The following is a 22,437-nucleotide window of genomic DNA, read 5'->3' as shown; positions in this document are numbered from 1 at the left end:
TGCATCCCACTTTGGAGAGTGGCATCTGGGGTCTTAAACGCTAGCAAGAGGCCATCTATGAGGCATCAATTGGTCTCAAAAACGTGGAGCAAAGGAGAATGAAGAACACCAAAGACACAAGGTAATTATGAGCCCAAGAGACAGAAAGGGCCACATAAACCAGAGACTACATCAGCCTGAGACCAGAAGAACTAGATGGTGCCTGATAACTGCCCTGACAGGGAACACAACAGAGAACCCCTGAGGCAACAGGAGAGCAGTGGGATGCGGACACCAAATTCTCATAAAAAGACCAGACTTAATGGTCTGACTGAGACTAAAAGCACCCCAGTGGTCATGGTCCCCAGACCTTCTGTTAGCCCAAGACAGGAACCATGCCCAAAGCCAACTCTTCAGACAGGGATTGGACTAGAGTATGGGATAGAAAATAACACTGTTTGAAGAATGGGCTTCTTGGATCAAGTAGACACACGAGACTATGTTGGCATCTCCTGTCTGGAGGGGAGATGAGAGGGTAGAGAGGGTCAGAAGACGGCAGAATGGACACGAAAAGAGAGCAGAGGGAAAGAGTATGCTGTCTCATTAGGCGGAGAGCAATTAGGAGTATATGGAAAGGTCTTTATAAATTTTTGTATGAGAGACTGACTTGTAAACTTTCACTTAAAGCACAATGAAAATAAAAATTAAAAAAAAATCTAAGGCACTATCAATTGTAAGATGCACAAGTGGCTCATGCAGAGATAATGAAAGAAAAAAAAATCTGCCAATTAAACTCTGATGCAATGCTTTCTTGTAACCTGGAATTTTTATTTTACACTTGTTGAAAAAAAGTAGTAGATACATGAATACAATGCTTTTCATATATCACTCTTATAGACTCAAAAAAAAAAAAGGAAAACAGAATGAAAATAAATTAAGGTATTCCAAACCTTAAAAAAAAAAAAAAACTGGTGGCTCCATGGGAGAAAGACCTGGTGATCTGCTTCCGTAAAGGTTACAGCCAGGAAAACCCTATTCACTCTGTCACATGGAGTTGTCATGAATTGGAATTGACTTGACAGCACCCAACAGCAACAATATTCATAAAACGACTACCGTTTCTTGACAACCTATTATATACCAGGCCCTTAATAGATGCTTTCATGTACATTATCTATTAGTTTAATCCTCTTAATGTCCCTGCAAGACAGGCATTAACCAATTTACTGTATTTAGATGAGAAATCCAAGATTTAGCCCACTCCTGGACTAATGAATAATAACTACCACAGCCTCCACCAGACTGAGTAAGTACAGCACAACTAGATGGTGCCCAGCTACCACCACCAACTGATTTGACAGCGATCACAATACAGGGCCCCAAACAGAGCCAGAGAAAAATGCAGAACAAAATTCTAACTCACAAAAAACAACCAGACTTACTGATCTGACAGAGACTGGAGAAACCCCAAGAACATGACCCCTGGACACCCTTTCAACTCAGTACTGAAGTCACTCCTGAGGTTCACCCTTCAGCAAAAGAATAGACAGGCCTATAAAACAAACAATAACACATGTAGTTCAACCATGTATACGAGACTAAGTGGGCACACCAGCCCAGGGGCAAAGACAAGAAGGCAGGGGGCAGGGTGGGACAGGGAAGCTGGATGAATGGAAATAGGGAACCCAAGGTCGAGAAGAGGAGAGTGCTGACACGTCACGGGGTTGATAATCAATGTCACAAAACAGTATGTGCATTAATAGTTTAATGAGAAATCTGCTGTATAAACTTTCACCTAAAGCACACACACACACACACACACAAAATTTGCCCACCCCTCAGAGAAGCTTAACCTGAAAAGGAAGGATGCTCCAGGCAAACCCCTTAGTTAGTAACTGCCCTTTCCCCAGAAGGAGGCTCTACCTTACACCCAGAGCTCCCGGATTGCTGCAGTGTGCCACACAGGGGCAACTTAGGGTATCTGACATTTTCAAAAGAAACACAGTGAACTCAAGATCTTGGGACGCTGCTGGCCCCACCAGCTAGAGGTAGTTCACAGTTTCAACCTTAGATCATGTTCCTTTCCTATCAATAACTTTATATCTTTGCAAAGCTGGGCTTTCAGTGGTTGTTCTGATAAAAACTAAGTGTACAGGAAAATCAATGTGAAACAGGAAATGAGAATGGCTATGTTAAATCTGCTTCCAAGAGCAGTCATGCAGTGCCCAACAGGCACACGTATCTCATGAATAATTGCGATTACTTAGGAATGATAGAGAAATATCATTTTGTTTCTCTAAATTTGTATATCATTTTTTCAAATGGCTTCTGAGTTGGTAGACAAATACTTATTAAGTTGTGTGGACATAACTATTATTAACGAATAAATTTAGGGCCACGGTAAAAAAAAATTACTGAGATCCTAAGGGCTCCAGGAACCAATAAAGTTTGTAATTTTTGCCTTAACCAAGAATCAAAACCAGAGAATAAGGCTGTGCAAATTCACCTAGGCAAGCTGTGTGACCCTACAGAAATAAAACAAAGACAATAACACAAGCATAATAACCAGGAAAAGAAGAATTTGCATTAAAACAGGTTTTAAAGGTCACAGTCTGCTTAATCCCTCAAATCCCATACAATGCCCCCTGGATAATTTGTATTAAAAAAAACTCCAGAAACATGTGCATGCAAATTACTGTTTTTGCAATTCCTAAGGACTCTAGCAAAGCTTTTAAAATTACAGCCTCCAAGCTACCTTGGAAGACACCAGGCCTCCCCTGCTCAGACAGAACACACCCTTGGAGTTCTGTGCCAGGGAAGCCTAGGAGAGAAGCTTTGAAAAGAGACTATGCTTAGGAGATCACAGTACTTTGAGACTCGGCTTCTTTTGTGGTTTACATCTTACTGTCAATACTCCGCTTTTAAGTTCAATAAGAATGCTCCAGGTTACTGTAAAAATGTTTGTTTGAAAATTTCTTTTCTATGGTGCTTTTTCACATATCATGTGTGAAAAGCAAGGGAAAAATTAACACGAAATTCAGAATAGTGGTTCCTTAGGGGCAAAGGGTCAGTCTGTCACACTGTGGTGGCTTGTGTGTTGCTGTGATGCTGGAAGCTATGTCACTGGTATTTCAAATACCAGCAGGGTCACCCACAGTGACAGGCTTCAACTGAGCTTCTGGAGTAAGGCTAGGAAGGACTCAGCAGCCTATTTCTGAAAAAATTGGCCGCTGAAAACCTTATGAATAGCAGCAGAACACCGACTGATAATAGTGCCAGAAGATGAGCCCTTCAGGTTGGAAGGCACTTAAAAGACGACTGGGAGAGAACTGCCTCCTCAAAGTAGAATTGGCCTGAATGATGTGCATGCAGTCAAGCTTTCAGGACCTTCATTTGCTGATGTGGCACGACTCAAAATAAGAAGAAACAGCTGCAGACATTTGTTAATAATTAGAACGTGGCATGTATGAATGGCAAAGAATATTGAATATACATACCATGGGCTGCCAAAAGAATGAACAAATCTGTCTTGAAAGAAGTACAGCCAGAATGCTCCTTAGAAGTGAGAATGGCCAGACTTCGCCTCACATACTTTGAACATTTATCAGGAGGGAACAGTCCCTGGAGAAGGACATCATCCTTGGTAAGGCAGAGGGGTCAGCAAAAAAGAGGAAGTCCCTCAACAAGATGGATTGACATAGTGGCTACAACAATGGGCTCAAACATAACAACGGAGGATGGTGCAGGACCAGACAGCATTTCCTTCTGTTGTACGTAAGGTCACTATGAGTCAGAACTGACTCAACGGCACCTAACAACAACAGGGACGAGGGGAGAAGTGAGTGGAATGACATGGGGAGGGGTACACAGGGGCTCCAAGGTCCAGGTGATGCTCTAGTTCTTCATTTGGGTGGTGGGTACTTGAGTATGTGTTGTATTTTCATTCTTTAAAATTTACCTGTAAGTTTTATATATATGGGCTTTTTTTTAATACATATAAGGGAAATCCTGGTGGCGTAGTGGTTAAGTGCTAGGGCTGCAAACCAAAAGATTGGCAGTTCGAATCTGCCAGGCGCTCCTTGGAAACTCTATGGGGCGGTTCTAGTCTGTCCTACACGGTCGCTATGAGTCGGAATCGACTCGACGGCAGTGGGTTTATACATATAAGGAGCCCCAGTGGCAAAGTGGTTAAGCGCTTGGCTGCTAACCAGAAGGGTGGTGTTTCGCACATACCAGCAGCTCTGCAGGAGAATGATGTCTGCTTCTCTAAAGATTTACAGCATTGGAGGCCCTATGGGACAGTTCTACTCTGTCCTATAGGGTTGCTGTCAGTCAGAATCAATTTGATGACAAAGAGTTCAGTTTTTTATACGTATGATAGATTTCGCAGTGGCAGCACCAGAACTTCTACATGGGAAGGCCTTGACAATTGGAGGAGTCCCCGAATGGTATAAGCTATTTGGCTGCTAACCTTAAGATTGGAGGTTCAAGTTTACTCAGAGGTGTCACGGAAGAAAGAGCTGGTGATCTACTTCCCAAAAATCAGCCACTGAAAACCCTGTGGAGCACAGGTCTGCTCTGACACACATGGGCTCCCGTGAGCCTGAATCAACTCTACAGCAGCTGATGTTCTGGGCGGAGCTGGAAGTGTGCCTTCTCTCTAAACTGAGCTGGATCTCCAGCACTGTGTTTTTACTTGGAGTATATGCCTACCTGGAGAGACTTGGGAGAGACTGGTGGAGTTAAGGTAGAGGCATTTTGGCGCCACCACAGACAAAGAAGGAGTTCACAAATTAGCATTTCTTTATTGTCTTTGGTTTACACCTGTTAACACTGTGCAGCAGTTGTTTCTGGTCTCTTCATTCTTCTTTCACCTTCCCTGCCCCACTTACCATACAGATGGCATAAAACTCCCCTGACTTTAATTTGTATTCCTAGTTTAAAGAATTTTATTTACGATGTGCCAATCACTTAATCACCTGGTGGAAACCCCGGTGGTGCAGTGGTTAAGTACCACGGCTGCTAACCAAGAGGTCGGCAGTTAGAATCCGCCACGCGCTCCCTGGAAACTATGGGGCAGATCTATTCTGTCCTATAGGGTCACAACAGGTTTTTCGGTTTTTTTTTTCCAAGCACCTGGTAGGAATGATAGAAGGAAGTTAAACACAGCCTGTACCCACTACAAGGGGAAATAACAATGTTGCTCTTGCTACTGCTATTTTAAGGATGGGGGACTCCTCTTCCATGTCAATCAGTTCACCATGGCACCACCTGGATCCCAAGTGTACTTGTCTTCATTGCCCAGTTCTTTCCACTTACACTGGCCTGATAAATATTACCTACACATGAATGAAGGAGCCACGGTGGCATAATGGTTAAGCGCTCAGCTACTAACCAAAAAGGTTCACTGTTTGAACCCACCATCAGCTCCACAGTAGAAAAGACCTGGCGTTCTGCTCCTTTAAAGATTAAAGTAGTTCTACTATAGAGCAACTATGAATAGGAAATCAACTCAGTAGCAGCAACAACTAAATGAATGAGTATGCTGGCAGCAGGTTCACAAAAACAACACCTAATACTCATGAGTACTATGCCAAGCATTTTACTTGCATCGTTTAATTTTCACAGCAAAACTACGAGGTTAAGTATAATACCTCCAGTTTACAGTTTCAGCATAGCTTCCCGCTAATATGGACTAGAAAGAAAGGCTTGGTGATCTATTTCCAAAAATGAGCCAACAAATTCTGTAGATCACAAGGATTGCACGACATTTCATTCCATGGTGCATGGGGTTGCCATGGGTTGGGGCAACTCGAAGGCAGCTAGCAACAATTATGAAAATTAAGGTTTAAAGAAATAGGTTTTCCCAAGTCAAACAACTAACAAATGGTGGCCTCAAGACTCAATCCTATGACGACCCTAAAGCCACTCTCTACACCTTAAGCCAGTTCACTCTGCTTCAGGGAAAACATTCTTGATCAGTTTAAGGAAACTCAAGTCCTTCTTGGTTCACAAATCATGCCCCACTTCTTCTCCAAGCCCCAAATCTACCAGAACCACAAATAAATTCCCAAGTGTCAGTAAACTGATGTTCAAACCCAGACCAGACAAAGTGCTTGCTTGCTAACTCTTCACAGAGCTTAATTCCAGCACGAGCAGAGCTGGGGCTCCCGCAGCGTGTCAATAATGCCCCCCCGGGCTGGAGAACAGCCCTCGTGCGCCGGCGTCGGTACCTCAAAGCGGTGTGGGGTGGCGGGGGACCCGCTGCCGGCGCGCCCAGCCGGGTCACTCTGGGACCGCCCAGGGCAGCGGGGACCGCCGGCCGCCCAGGCTGGAAGACATACCTGGTGCCACCATCGCCCGCCCCCTCCCGCACTTTCTCCAAACTCTTTGAAGCTCCTGGGGAAAGGATGGGGGACAAGCAAAGATGAAAAGTTCTCTAAGCCCTCCTCCAAGTTCCATTCCAGACAGACAACTGAGGCAAAGCTCAAAGGGAAGTGCCCTCCGACAGACCTTCCCGCCCGGACTTTCCCGGAGGCCGCAGCAGAGAGGGCGACGCGCTCCGGCTGGCTCCTCTCCCCGCCAGAGGTCTGCGCGCACCCAGGGAGCAGCGTTCCCTATCCCCGACATCGCCTCCCCAGACGAGAAGCCTCCCGAAGTGGGGCGCGCTGGCCCTCGCATTAGGGGAGTCTCGAAAGGACCCGCCGAGGTCGCACGGTACCTTTCTCTCCCGCGTCGGGCGTCCGCGCCGCAGGGACCAATGCTGGCGACCGGGCAGGGGACGAGAGGAAACGATGGGGACAAGCTCCCGCTGGCTCCGGCGGGCCCTGGGCCTCGGCGCCGCCCCGCGCCGCCGCCTCCCGCCGCCCGCTCGCCTGGCCGCGCGCCGCGCTCCCGCAGGTTACCGGTGGAGCCCGCCGCGCCCGCCGCCCTCAGGGCCCTCCGCCCTGCGCTCCGCCCCTCCCCTCCTGCCGCCCCGAAGGTGGGGTCACAGCGCCCCGCAGCGGCCGGCCCGGGGCACAGCGGCGGGAGCGATCAACGCCCCATCCCAAGCAGGGCTTCAGTAGGAGGTGGCCCCCCATGGGGCCTGGAGCTGGCGTAAGTCTGGAGCCCACTCCGACTCGGCGCCAGTGCCCTTTTGGCTCCCAAGCGGCCTCCTTCCGAGGACTGGGAGGAAAGGGGGATGTATTGGGGTGAGGTTGTCAGGTTTACTGGAGGTAGAGATAAATCGGGAGGAGAAACATCAAGTCCTCAACTCATAGACAAGTGGTTATTTCAGAATAGCCATAATTCACTCAATCGGGGCCGCTTAGTAGAAGCTAAACAACAGTGATGAATGATCCAGATTCATTAGGACAGCTGGAGAGGGGAAAAGAAGCCTTTATTCTAAACAGCTTGTCTGTGAGCAGCATCACAAAACCATCCATATGGATCCAGCAAAAGCTTGGAGCCTACACATTTTACATGGCATTTTCAGTCTGTTTTCGTTGTTTTCTTTCACAGGTAGTTTTTCAATAACTAGAATAGTGCCACGCCTCTGTCAGTTTGTTCTACTGTGGTGCATCATGCATTGCTGTGATGCTGGACAGGATGCCACCAGTATTCAAACGCCAGCAGGGTCACCCATGGCCGACAGGTTTCAGCTGAGCTTCCAGACTAAGACAGACTAGGAAGAAGGACCTGGTGGTCTAATTCGGGAAAGAATTAGCCAGTGAAAACCTTATGAATAGCAGCAGAGCATTGACTGATATAGTGCCGGAAGATGAGCCCTTCAGATTTGGAAGGCACTCAAAGTACACATGGGGAAGAGCTGCCTCCTCAAAGTAGAGTTGATGTTCATGACGTGGATGGAATCAAGCTTTCAGAACCTTCATCTGCTGATCCAGAAGGACTCAAAATGAGAAGAAACAGCTGCAAACGTCCATTAATAATGGGGACGTGGAATGTCCAAAGTACGAATTTAGGAAAATTGGAAATCGTCAAAAATGAAATGGAACACATAAACATTGAAATCCTAGGCATTAGTGAACTGAAATGGACCAGCACTGACCATTCTGAATCAGACAATCATATGATCTGCTATCCCGGGAATGACATATTGAAGTGGATGGCATTGCATTCATAGTTAAGAAGAACATTTCAAGATATATCATGAAATACAACGCTGTTAGTGATAGGATAATATCTATACGCCTACAAGGAAGACCAATTAATATGACCATTATTCAAATTTACATACCAATAACTAAGGCCAAAGATGAAGAAAATGAAGATTTTTACTAAATTCTGCAATCTGAAATTGATCAAACATGCGATCAAGATGCATTGATAATTACTGGTGACTGGAATTTGACAGTTGGAAACAAAGAAGGACCGGTAGTTGGAAAATATGACCTTGATGATAGAAATGACACTAGAAGTTGCATGATAGACTTTTGCAAGACCAATGACTTATTCATTGCAGACACCTTTTTTTATATAATGTGAATGGCAACTAAACACAGGGACCTCGCTGGATGGAAGACACAGGAATCAAATTGACTACATCTGTGGAAAGAGACAATGGAAAATCTCACTATCATCAGTCAGAACAATGCCAAGGGCCGACTTTGGAACAGACCATCACTTGCTCATATGCAAGTTCAAGTTGAAGCTGAAGAAAATTAGAACAAGGCCACGAGTCAAAGAGCAACCTTGACTTTATCCCACCTGAATTTAAAGAAGATCTCAAGAGTAGATTTAACACATTGAACACTAATAACCAAAGACTAGACGAGTTGTGGAATGACATCAAGGGCATCATACACGAAAAAAGCAAGAGGTCATTAAAAAGACAGGAAAGAAAGAAAAGACCAAAACGGATGTCATAAGAGTCTCTGAAGCTTGCTGTTGAACATAGAATAGCTAAAGCGAATGGAAGAAATGATAAACAGATTTCCAAGGGTAGCTCGAGGAGACAAAGTATTATAATGAAACATGCAAAGACCTGGAGTTGGAAAACCATAAGGGAAGAACATGCTCAGCATTTATCAAGCTGAAAAAACTGAAGAGAAAATTAAAGCCTGAAGTTGCAATATTGAAGGATTCTATGGGGAAAATATTGAAGGACGCAGGAAACATCAAAACAAGATAGAAGGAATACACAGAATCACAAAAAGAATTAGTTGGCATCAACCATTTCAGGAGGTAAGATATGATCAAGAACCAATAGTACTGAAGGAAGAAGTCCAAGTTGCACTGAAGGCATTGTCAAAAAACAAGGCTGCAGGAATTGACGGAATACCAATTGAGATGTTTCAATAAACAGATGCAGCACTGGAAGTGCTCACTCATCTATGCCAAGAAATTTGGAAGACAGCTACTTGGCCAACCATCTGGAAGAGATCCATATTTGTGCCCATTCCAAAGAAAGGTGATGCAACAGAATGCAGAAATTATTGAACAATATCATTAATATCACACACAAGTAAAAACTTGTTGAAGATCATTCAAAATCAGTACATTGCATCAGTACTTTGACAAGGAACTCCATGATATTCAAGACAGATACAGAAGAGGACACAGAACAAGGTATATCATTGCTGATGTCAGATGGGCCTTGGCTGAAAGCAGAGAATACCAGAAAGATGTTTCCCCGTATTTTATTGACTATGCAAAGGCATTTGACTGTGTGGATCATAACAAATTATGGATAATATTGTAAAGAATGGGAATTCTGGAACACTTAATTGTGATCATGTGCAACCTGTGCATAGATCAAGAGGCAGTCATTCGAACAAAATAAGGGGATACTTAGTGGTTTAAAATCAGGAAAGGGGTGTGTCAGGGTTGTATTCTTTCACCATATTATTCAATCTGTATGGTGAGCAAATAATACGAGAAGCTGGACTGCATGAAGAACAGGGCATCAGGATCGGAAGAAGACTTATTAACAACCTGTGTTATACAGATGACACGACCCTGCTTGCCGAAAGTGAAGAGGACTTGAAGCACTTACTGATGAAGATCAAAGACTACTGCCTTCATTATGGATTGCACCTCGACATAAAGAAAACAAAAATCCTCACAACTGGACCAATGAGCAACATCATGATAAATGTAGAAAAGATTGAAGTCGTCAAGGATTTCATTTTACTTGCATCCACAATCAATGCCCATGGAAGCAGCAGTCAAGAAATCAAAGGACATATTGCAGTGGGCAAATCTGCTGCAAAAGACCTATTTAAAGTGTTAAAAAGCAAAGATGTTACTTTGAAAACTACGGTGTGCCTGACCGAAGCCATGGTGTTTTCTATTGCCTCATATGCATAGGAAAGCTGGACAATGAATAAGGAAAACCAAGAAAGAGTTGATGCCTCTGAATTATGGTGTTGGCAAAGAATATTGAATATACCATGGACTGCCAGAAGAACATATCTGTTTTGGAAGAAATACAGCCAGAATGATCCTTAGAAGCAAGGATGGCAAGACTTCATCTCACATACTTTGGACATGTTATTAGGAGGGACCAGTCCCTGAAGAAGGACATCATGCTTGGTAAAATAGAGTGCAGTGAAAAAATGGAAGACCCTGGATGAGATGGATTGATACAGTGGCTTCAACAATGGGCTCGAGCATAACAACGATTGTGAAGATGGTGCAGAACCAGGCAGTGTTTCGTTCTTTTCTACATGGGGTCACTGTGAGTTGGAACCCGCTGGACGGCACCTAACAACAACAAGAAGTATAGTGCCCTGAACATAGTAAGTACTCAATAAATTATAGTTGAATGAATGAACGAATGGGACCTTATTCTGCCCTATGAAAAAGCATAACAGGTATCTGCTCTGCAAATGCAGAGAGGTGGAGAGGTAGGCAAAAACCCTAGAATAGAGTTTCAGTCTTACCTGAGGCTTTGGACAGCTCATTTTGAACCTGATTTTCCCATTCCTTTTCTGAAGTAAAAAAAAAAAAAAATTTTTTTTTTTTTTTCTGAAGTAGGCCTGGTTTCCAGGGTAAACAGAAACATGGTGATATCCTCCTTTTTCTTGAGATATTTGTCCCCCTCTCTCCTTCAGGGAGCATTACCCAGCCAGGAGAAATTCCAAGAGCCCCTGCCCACACCAAACCAAACAAACTCATTGCCGTCGAGTTAATTCTGACTCATAGCAACCCTATAGGACAGACTAGAACGGCTCCATAGGGTTTCCAAGAAGCAACTTGTTGATTTGAACTACTGATCTTTTGGTTAGCAGCCAAGATGTTTGGTTTTCCCCTACTACTTTAGGGAGCTTCCCCCACCCCATAGTCATAGCTGCAGTTTTACTTTGCAGGCTCTGAAAACTTACTTCCTTTGGCCTTCTTCAGATCTGTCCCCATGCCTGTCACTGCCGACCCGGAGTTGTTAAGAGAATACAGACCCTTCCTTGCCCACTAGTGGCTATGGTTTCCTCTCCATGGAGGTCATCACTGGGCTCCAGGTGAACCCCCAAGGTCAAGGTATGTACACATAATCTTCCCGTGCTATCATTTCTCCCTTATGCTTTTTTAAGGAGTTTTCCTAACTAGTCCTTTGAAGAAACTTCCAAAGAAACAGAGCGCTCCATTTGTCTAAACCAGTTGCCATCTAGCCAGTTACGACTCATATCTTTCGGAGTAGAAGCGTGCTCCATCTGGTTTTCAATGCCTGATTGTTTGAAGTAGATCACCAGGCCACCTGTGGGTGGGCTGAACTTCCAGCCTTAGCTCCCGAGCACCTTAACCATTTGAACCCCCCAGGGACTCCTCTACTTCTCTAGGGAGGCTTAAAAATCATCATAAAGTCACAATGAGATGGGATTTTAAGTTATGTTTGTGGGCAGTCAGAACAATTATGCATTAATTCTGCTAAAAGAAACAGAAAGCCCAAGCCAGACTACAAGGCATGTGAGTGCTTCTGGGAGCTGACTGGTCTGTGGTTGTTAAGAGACCTCGATTAATGGGAATTCCTGGCATGGGTGCCTCGTAAGAGCAGAAGGCAGAGGTGGTGGGTGAGCTTCTTGAAGGCTTTGCTTGCTGATCTCCAAGTGGGTACACAGGCTTTGGGCAGCAAATGAAAAGAGATGCCTAAATCTCCCTTCATGTGAGGAGGGCTCCCTGTCTGCTGCTCCATTCTTGCCCCTCTGTTCAGCTCAATGACAAAAAAAAAAAAAAAAAAAACCACAACAGATTTGAACTGCACACCTTTTGTTTAGCAGCCAAGCTCTTAACCACTGCACCACCAGGGCCCCAGCTCAGTCACAGCCAGCCTCACATAGCTACATTTTTACGCCCTCTTTTACCACATGAGAAAGAATTCTGCTCTGCGAATGATAATTTTAACTGCATTGTGAAAATATAATCTGCTCCTATTCCCAGCAACACTTCCTTAATAAGTTGATTGAACTACATTCCATGTTGTTAGCTTCAGTTCATCCTTTACCACCCATTCTGACTTTTGTCCCCAGCACTCAACTGAAACTGCTCTTGCTGATATTTCCACTCAAGAAGCCTTCCACGATCATATTCTCCCTCTCCTCAAGAGGAAACTACCATCTTGAATTTTTTAATAATCTTCTTGTTATATTTATGTTGTTGTATTGTTAGGTGCCTTCAAGTTGGATCTGACTCATAGCTATGTACAACAGAAAGAAACACTGCATGGTCCTGCACAACCTTTCTTATGCTTGAGCCCGTTGTTGAAGCCACTATGTCAATCCATCTCATTGAGTGTTGTCTTCTTTTTTGCTGACCCTCTACTTTACCAAGCATGATATCCTTCTCCAGGGACTGGTCCTTCTTAATAACATGTCCAAATTATGTGAGATGTAGTCTCACCATCCTTGCTTCTAAGGAGCATTCTGACTGTACTTCTTCCCCAACACCGTAATTCAAAGGCATCAATTTTTCTTCGGTCTGCCTTATTCATTGTCCAGTTTTCCTATGCATATGAGGCAATTGAAAACACCATGGCAAAGGTCAGCTCAACTGGACTGGACCAAAAGCAAAGAAGTTTCCAGGATAAACTGAATGCTTCAAAGGTCAGCGGAGCAAGGGTGGGGGTTTGGGGACCATGGTTTAAGGGGACTTCTAAGTCAATTGGCAAAATAATTCTATTATGAAAACATTCTGCATCCCACTTTGAAATGTGGCGTCTGGGGTCTTAAATGCTAACAAGTGGCCATCTAAGAAGCATCAATTGGTCTCAACCCACCTGGATCAAAGGAGAATGAAGAACACCACGGTCACACGATAACTATGAGCTCAAGAGACAGAAAGGGCCACATGAACCAGAGACTTGCATCATCCTGAAACCAGAAGAACTAGATGGTGCCCAGCCACAACCGATGACTGCCCTGACAGGGAGCACAACAGAGAACCCCTGAGGGAGCAGGAGATCAGTGGGATGCAGAACCCAAATTCTCACAAAAAGACCAGACTTAATGGTCTGACTGAGACTAGAGGAATCCCAGCGGTCACGGTCCCCAAACCTTATGTTGACCCAGGACAGGAACCATTCCCAAAGACAACTCATCAGACATGGAAGGGACTGGACAGTGGGTAGGAGAGAGATGCTGATGAAGAGTGAGCTATTTGTATCAGGTGGACACTTGAGACTGTGTTGGCCTCTCCTGTCTGGAGGGGGGATGGGAGGGTAGAGAGAGTTGGAAGCTGGCGAAATTGTCACGAAAGGAGAGTCTGGAAGGGCTGACTCATTAGGGGGAGAGCAAGTGAGAGTATGGAGTAAGGTGTATATAAACTTATATGTGACAGTCTGACTTGATTTGTAAACGTTCACTTGAAGCTCAATAAAAGTTAAAAAAAAAAAAAGAAAACACCATGGCTTGGGTCAGGCGCACCTTAATCTTCAAGGTGACATCTTTGCTTTTCAACACTTTAAAGAGGTCTTTTTCAGCAGATTTGTCGAATGCAATGCATCTTTTGATTTCTTGACTGCTGCTTCCACGGGCACTGATTGTGGATCCAAGTAAAACTAAATCTTTGACAACTTCAATCTTTTCTATATTTATCATGATGTTGCTTATTGGTCCAGTTGTGAGGAATTTTGTTTTCCTTATGTTGAGGTATAATCCATACTGAAGGCTATATAGTCTTTGATCTTCACCAGTAAGTGCTTCAAGTCCTCTTCACTTTGTTGTGTCATCTGCATATCCTAGGTTGTTAATGAGTCTTCCTCCAGTCCTGATGCTGTGTTCTTCTTCAAATAGTCCAACTTCTCGAATTATTTGCACAGCATTCAAACTGAGTAAGTATGGTGAAAGGATACAACCCTGACACACACTTTTCCTGCCTTTAATCACGACAGTATCCCCTTGTTCTGTTACATACATGTGTATCTCTGAACACTGCATTGTTCAGTTTTGTCTGTTTTTCAACTTTTTGTAATAGAATCATCGTGGGAGATTCCTGTGCAACTTGCTTTGTCCACTCAGCATTGTATTTCTGAAACTCCACTGTTTAATTTCCCCTCTATGTAGTATTTCATTGTAAGAACATGCCACAAATTTTACTGGGCTGAGGACTGCAGAGACTATGGTCTCGGGAAACATCTAGCTCAATTGGCATAATGCAGTTTATTAAAAAATGTTCTACATTCTACTTTGGTGAGTAGCGAGCGACTGGAGTCTTAAAAGCAGGTGTGCGGCCATCTAAGATACTCCACTGATCCCATTCCTTCTGGAACAAGGGAGAATGAAGAAAACCAAAGATACCAGGGAAAGATTAGCCCAAAGGATTAATGGACCACAGCTACCACAGCCTGTACCCAACTGAATCCAGCACAACTAGATGGTGCCCAGCTACCACCACTGACTGCTCTGACAGGTATCACCATAGAGGGTCTCAGACAGAGCTGGAGAAAAAATGTAGAACAAAATTCTAACTCAACAAAAAAAAGACCAGACTTATTGGTCTGACAGAGACTGGAGAAACCCTTTTAGCTCAGTACTGAAGTCACTCCTGAGGTTCACCCTTTAGCCAAAGATTAGACAGGCTCATAAAACAAAAGGAGACTAAATGGGCCCACCAGTCCAGGGTCAAGGAATAGAAGGCAGGAGGGGACAGGAAAGCTGGAGGAATGGAAATGGGGAACCCAAGGTCAAGAAGGAAAGAGTGTTGACACATCGTGGAGCTGGCAACCAATGTCACGAAAGAATATGTGCATTAATTTTTTATTGAGACGCTAATTTGCTCTGTAAACCTGAATCTAAAGTACAATTAAAAAAAAAAAAACAACCACGATTTATTTATCCAGACTACTGCTGGACATAAATGGGTTACAGGTATGGCCAAGTTACTGACCCTTTCAGCCTTTGGAGCAGGTGGACAAGGTCTGGGGTGTTTAAGCAGGGCCTAAGCCAGTCTCCTCTGGCTGCAAGCAGTCTGTCCATTTACCTTAGTGTGCCATACAAAAAATACCATTTTCTATTTGTGCCATGACCTAACAACGTGAGGAAGCACTGGCTTAAGGAATGGACTTCTGCTTTTCTTATGAAATAAGAAGTTTGGGGCCAGGCATTCCCAGGTTTGGGTGCAGCAGTTCAGCATGGCCACCCAAGCTCGCTCCTTTCTATTCCACCCTTCCCAGAGTGCTGTTTTTTTTTTTTTTGTCTTAGACCTGTTGCCTCATGCTTGCAAGATGGCTTCCCCCACTCCAAGTACCGTGTTCTTACATAACCATGTTCAAAGCAGGAAACGGTAGTGTCAAGGGACTTTTCTGATTCATCAGCCTTTTGACCACAAGCAAACTTCTTTCCTAGAAGTCCTCCACATATGTGAGTAGGATTCCTCCTCACCTCTTACTGGCCAGATACAAGGGAATCTCGGGTTTGAGTATCTGGCTTTTGCAATGGTTAAACACTCAGCTGCTAACCTAAAGGTCAGCAGTTTGAACCCACCAGCTGCTCCACAGGAGAAAGATGTAATGATTTCCTTCCATAAATGTTACAGCCTTGAAAGCCCTACGCAGCAATTCTACTCTGTCCTTTAGGGTCACTATGAATTGGAATTGACTCGACGGCACACAACAACAACAACTTTGGGAAGCAGGCAAGGAAGAATCGGTTTGTGAATGACTGCACAATGTTACTGTCACTTCCGCCACATTCTGTTGGTTAAAGCAAGTCTCAGAGCCTACCTAGATTCAAGAGGCGGGGAACTAGATGGGAGAAGTGGCAGAGTCACATTTGCAAAAGGACATGTGGGATGGGATGAATGGCTGTGGCCATTTTTTGAAACAGTCTGCCAGAGTCAGTTGTTAAAAATATAAACCTTAACACATTTACCTCTGTTTGTAAAACTCTTCATTGTTTCCAGTGGCACTTAGAATTAAGTGCAAACTCCTTATCCTGACTTACCCATCACTTTCCCATCGCTGCCTACCATTCTCCCCTGCTCGCCTCACGCTGGCCTTTTTGTTCCTCCAACACCAAGGCCTTTCCCTTCTCCATGACTTTGAATTGCTGAAACACCATCTGGGAACATTCTCCATCTTGACTTTCACTCTGCTATCTTCTTCTCTTGGTCAAGGTCAATTCAAATGTCACCTTTTTGAGAAGTCTTCTCTGACTACCATATTTAAATAGGCTCCTCCTCCCACCCCTAGTTACTCTGTCATATCCTGTTTACTTCCTTCAAAGCACAAACCTGGAAATCTAATTGTCTTCATGTTCTGTTTTTTTTTTTTCTCCTTTTTGTTTTCTTATTGATCTGTCCCATTAGAATAGGCCATGAGGGCAGAGCCTTGTCTGTCTTGATCACTGTTAGAGTGCTCAAAAAATACTTATTAACTGTTAAAAGGATAGAATTATAAAATGCAAATTTCTAAAATGGCTTCCAAGTCACTGGGTGGTGCAGATAACGTACTCAGCTGCTAACCAAAAGGTTGGAGTTTACAGTCCACCCAGAGGCACCTAGGAAGAAAGACCTGCCTATCTACTTCCAAAAAATAAGCCATTGAAAACCCTATGGAGCACGGTTCTACTCTGACACAGATGGGATCGCCATAGGTCAGAATCTACTACTCAACGGCAGCTGGTTATAATGGCTACAGATATGTTTGCACATTAAAAGACTGTTTTTCTCTTGGATTGTAGGTCAGGGGAGGAAGAGAAAATTTCACTAGATATTCTTTTGCGCTGTTTAACTATTTTACCATGTGCACATTTTTTAATGAATTAATTTTGTTTTTTTGTTGCTGTTGAAAATATACACAGCAGAACATGCATCAATTCAACAAATTCTATATGTACAATTCAGTGACATTGATTACATTCTTCATGTTGTACAACCATTCTCACCCTCCTTTTCTGAATTGTTTCCACCCATTGACATAAACTCACTGCCCCCGAAGCTCCCTATCTAAACTTTCAAGTTGCTGTTGTCAATTTGATCCCATATAGATGCAAAAAAACCCAAACCCTTTGCCATTGAGTCAATTCTGACTCATAGTGACCCTACAGGACAGAGTAGAAGCCCCATAGAGTTTTCGAGGATCGCCTGATGGATTTGAACTGCTGAACTTTTAGTTAGCAGCTGTAGCTGGTAACCACTACGCCACCAGGGTTTCCTCCATATAGATAGGTTTTTAAAAGAGCACAGTGCTCAAAGCTGACATTCTTTACTAATTAAGCTAAATTATTGTTTGGTTTAGAGAAGACTCCAGGGGGATATTTTTGGTTTAAGGTTTAAGGATTAAAGATTATCTTAGAGCAATAGGTTTGGGGGTTTTATCCAGAAAAAAATTCGATTCCAGGAGAACTTGTGATTCTCTTCCGCATTTTCCTCCTTTTGGTCAGGATTCTTCTATAGGACCTTTGATCAAAATGTTCAGTAATGGTAGCCTGGCGTCATTCAGTTCTTCTGATTTCATAACAAAGAAGGCAGTTCTTCATCGAGGCAATTAGCCATGCATCCAAAAAAAAAAAAAACAGAAACCCACTGCAGTCTAGTCGATTCCGACTCATAGTGACCCTATAGAACAGAGTAGAACTGCCCCATAGGATTTCCTAGGAGCACGTGGTAGATTCAAACTGCCAGCCTTTTGGGTTAGCAGCCATAGCTCTTAACCACTTCGCCACCAGGGTTTCCTAGCTATTGATAAAAAATAGCCTCCTCCTTTTCCTGGCTCTCCTTCTTCCGCCATTGCTCCAGGTGAATAGAGACCAACTGTTGTGCCTTGGATGACTACTTGCAAGCTTTAAGGACCCCAGGCACTACACCTGGAACTAGGAGGTAGAACAGAAGCACTACAAACAATATTAGGCCAAGTAACTGGGATGTCCTAAGCCTCCAAACCCAGCATATGCGTGTTTTTAAAATGTCAAAACATTTAAAAAATGAAATCTCTTTAATGGATTGCCTCAGTGGAAATGATTTTGAAGCTTCTGCTGCGGCTCCCCCAGCCCACCCTGCGGCGGTTCCCCGCACCCCCCCTTGCAGCCCAGCAACCCACAGCTTCTAACTACGGTTTGGCCCCAGCACGCTGTGGCCACAGCCACAGTGAATTTGGTGCCAGAGTCCTGCTCATGCGCAAACCAAGATTTTGGCGAATGCGCAGGACCTGAAGAGCTGTGTCCTCAGTCTGTCCTTGGACCTGAACATCACGGACCTGATTCAACATCCAGACGCCAAATGTGGACATGAGAGGGCTAAGGGCAGAGCGTTCTGGGCACCAAACCCAACCCCGAGAAGCCACTGGAAGTAAAAAGCCCCCAGCCACCTCAGACAGGGAGCACATGGCCTTATGGTCACTAGACCCCAGGCTACTCCTTGTCTGAGCAGACAATACATTTCCACTTTCTGTTTTCCTTACGACTGGTGGTGCAGTGTCTGTCTTATTTCCATCGCCTAATAGGACAGGGCAAGAACCCTTGTTCGGTTAAAATTTCATGATTTTTAATGATTTCATCAAGTCATCAACTGTCTTAGGTGAGTTTGAGGCTATGCGCTGCCCTTTTGAGAAATTTGGTTGGCTTCCTTGGATAAGAAGGAGTCCAGCAAAATTTTGTAGACCGTTCTTTCCTTTGTTTGCTCCGAGAGAGAATTAATAGCTTTAAATACATATTTTAAGAGAAAGCATGAAAGCCTTTCAAGACGTGAATCGCCGGAACCAGGCGCAATGCCATCAGATACCGCAAAATACGCTAAGATGCAGGATGCAGGCTGTGTTTAACTGCTTGCCCTATTCAGGACTGCAATTACTCTGCCTAAATTATACACGTTCTTTTAAATGGCTCTTAAACCCTTCTTGTCACAAGATATCTTATTGGTAACAGCAAAATAATTCAGTGAAATAAGGACCCAAACTTCTGACCTTTAAAACCCAAATTCTCAAATTTTAAAGCCAAAATACACCTAGATTTTATATTTTAGCTTAGAATACAGTACAATATAGCCATATAAAACTACAACTTTCTATTTGTGTTCCTAATAACAGGAAAAATGATGGTCAACAATTTTATTACAAGAGGTTTTCTAACTTTTGTTGCTTAGGAAACTTTTCAATGCTTTTCTTTTTCTCAGAGAATCCTGTAAATTAAATGGCCTGAGACAACACATCGATGTTTGTGAGTCTGTGTGTGTTTAGGAGCCCTAGTGACCCAGTGGTTAAGAGTTTGGCTGCTAACCAAAAGTTCAGCAGTTCGAATCCACCAGCTGCTCCTTGGAAACTCTATGGGGTAGCTCTACTCTGTCCTATAAGGTCTTTATGAATTGGAATTGACTTCATGGCAACTGCTTATGGGTGTGTGTTTTACTCCTTTACCTAGGAGACTAGGAGCCAGTTCTCCACTCTTTTCCCCATTTCAGCTCAATTGCTGTAATGTAATTGACATTAGCCTCAGACCATTAAATAGGAATAAGGCCTAATGTCAAGCTGTCCTTGTTCCAAAGTAGTTCCACCATTCACTCCACGAGGTACCTTGGGAAAATTGTTTAACGTGAGTTTTTTTTAATCTGTTAAGTGGGGAGAACAATAATGCTTACTTAATATTTTGAAGTTTATATTATTTTATAACTTAACCGTGTCCTGTCCATGGTAAATCTTAATAAATATTATTATTTATTAAATAATTATATTATTATAATATTAATAAATATTAGTTGGTTAAATTTTAATGGGCAATAGACAAAATTTATCTTTTGTGATGCTATAAAATGTCTCTAAAAGTTGTGAGGTTTTTTTTTTTAAGAAGAGTTAGTAAAAATAAAAGTAAGCATTTATAGTCATTTTATTGTAATATCTTCAAATCTTCAACCAGTGCTGAATTGATGATGGCTAGGCATAGGCAGAGGCAGAAGAGTAAGAGTTATCATCTCTTACATGCCAGCTCATTCCTGGTTGCTCTCTTGTAGCTCACAGTTTATATTTACCTCACTGTAGCATTTCCCAAGTTTTCGGGTAAGCAGAAAACTTGCTGTTTCTTCTTGAACTTTCTCTCAAAGAATATGCCAGGTCTGTGTGGAGACCTTGCTATGTACTGTTTTCCTCTCTTCTTTTCTTTCTTTCATTCATTCCATAAACATTTAGTAAGCACATAGCACATATAAGGAAACCTGCCATGGTTACATACAATAGCAAAAACCATGTGAGTAGCCCAGAGACAAATCTTCACATTCTTGAGAATGCTCTCCCATGGAGACAGCCACAGACAGCCTGAACTCCAGGCCAGAGAGGGCCAAGGCAGCAGCCAAGTCACCAAGCAGAGCCCACACTGAGTTTCTCAAAGGCTTCCAGGGCTCCTTAAGTGTTTTTAAATTTTCATTTAAATTTTGGGGAAAAATAACCCACACATACGATTTTTTAAATTCAAGAACTTCTATTCCTAAGATATTTTCAACACATCCTTTGTTTTTGAAAGCTGACAGTGTTAAAATGATACAGCAAAAGAAGAAAAGCAATAAAGCATTTTTCTGTGCTGTTTGCACAAACTTTATTAATACTAGAAATTTCTGAAGTGACAGTTAATTAGAATATCTTTAACTTGTCTATGGCTCTTTTATCTAGATTGGGGTGGAACATAATTGAGGATTTGGCTTAAATTGAATTTTTATGGGATTTGTTCCTTTTAGTTTTCTCAAAGAATGGTCTGATTCTCAAATATTTTATCAATCTACTGCCAGTGTTTCTCCCTAAGATCTCTTTCTTAGGGAAAGCAGGTAACCCAGTCCTTTCTGGGTCTCAGACACCAAGGGGCTTTGCGTTATAAATCGTCCTTTCCTGAATCCCTGGGTCCATGGAGTATACAGATGCAGTAACCAGCCCACGGATTCCTTGAAGATCTGGACTGACCTAGGGTCCCATAAGAATCCCTCTGCCGTTTGATTCAGCCAGCTCAAAGGCCTTCCCAGGCTGGTAGGCTCGTTCTGGGGTAGGCCCAAGTCTTTAAATCACCTTTGGAAACTTCCTTTTATAGAATGGATGAAAATAGCATTTATTGAGCACTTAGATTGTGTCCTAGAAACCGGTTTTGTTAGTACAACAATTTTTTTTTTTCTCATTTAATTCTCCTAATAACTCTTGGAAGGAGCCTTGGGGTGCAGTGGTTAAGCATTTGGCTGCTAATCGAAAGGTAGGCAGTTCGAACCCACTAACTGCTCAGCAGGAGAAAGATGTGGCAGTCTAGTTTCGAAAAGACTTATAGCCTTGGAAACCGTATGGGGCAGTTCTACTCTGTCCTATAAGGTCACTATGAGTTGGAATCAACTAGATGGCAATGGGTTTGGGTAATAACTCTTGGAGGAGATAATGTTTTACTGACGAGGAATCAGAGTTAGAAAGTTCGAGTACCTTGCAGTGATGACAGTAAGTAAAGCCTGCTTTGCTGGTTATGCTTCCCTATCCCCCTCTGGATCCACTATCTGCCCTCCCTCTCCAATCTCTGTGTTGTGGGGCTGACTTCTGTGGACGAAGTTCCAGGGCTGCCTTTGAAACAGGCTGCACAGCCATATTGAAAACCCCAGTCAACACCCCTTCCCCCCTCTCTTTGTCTTGCTAACCACAAGCTTGTTTTGAGCAACAGTTTTCAGGAAGTCGCAGCAGGTAGTGGCTCCTCCACTAAACTAGCCCGAGTGGCACCTTGAAGCATGTACAGATTGAAGAAATCACATCCTTCAACGGGCCCCCTGGACCCCAGATATAGGCATGGGAGGGCTAAGGGCAGAAAGTTCACGTACCAAACCCAAGCCCCGACACCACTGGGAACAAAAAGCCTCCCAGCCCCCTTAGTCAGCGAGCACGTGGCCTTAGGTTACTAGACCCCACGTACTCCTCCTAGGCGCAGACAATAAACTTGCCTCTTTCTGTTTCCCTTGCAGTCAGTGTCGGTCTTACTTCAATGGGCTAATAAGACAGGACAAGAACCTGAGGGGCTTTGGGTTACACCTTGACCTCTGGCTTCCAGTTTGGCCAATAGGAAGCACTTACCGAAGGGTGAAGAATGG

At 43.5% G+C, this 22,437-nt stretch overlaps 1 protein-coding gene across 3 annotated transcripts in view; it reads right to left on the bottom strand.

The window, feature by feature from the left end:
* Positions 1-6,811, bottom strand: part of ANKRD6 (ankyrin repeat domain 6) — a 195,435-nt gene extending 188,624 nt beyond the window's left edge. For all 3 annotated transcript variants that reach the window (XM_064288965.1, XM_064288964.1, XM_064288966.1), the window contains exon 1: positions 6,701-6,811. The gene's annotated coding sequence lies outside the window, so the exon portion shown is untranslated. The remainder of the gene's footprint in view (positions 1-6,700) is intronic.
* Positions 6,812-22,437: the final 15,626 nt, after the last annotated feature.

Source organism: Loxodonta africana, chromosome 1 (genome assembly GCF_030014295.1).
Source record: "Loxodonta africana isolate mLoxAfr1 chromosome 1, mLoxAfr1.hap2, whole genome shotgun sequence".
NCBI classification, from domain to species: Eukaryota; Metazoa; Chordata; class Mammalia; order Proboscidea; family Elephantidae; genus Loxodonta; species Loxodonta africana.
The sequence above is the reverse complement of the archived record's forward strand: the minus strand, read 5'-3'. Positions and strand labels throughout refer to the sequence as shown.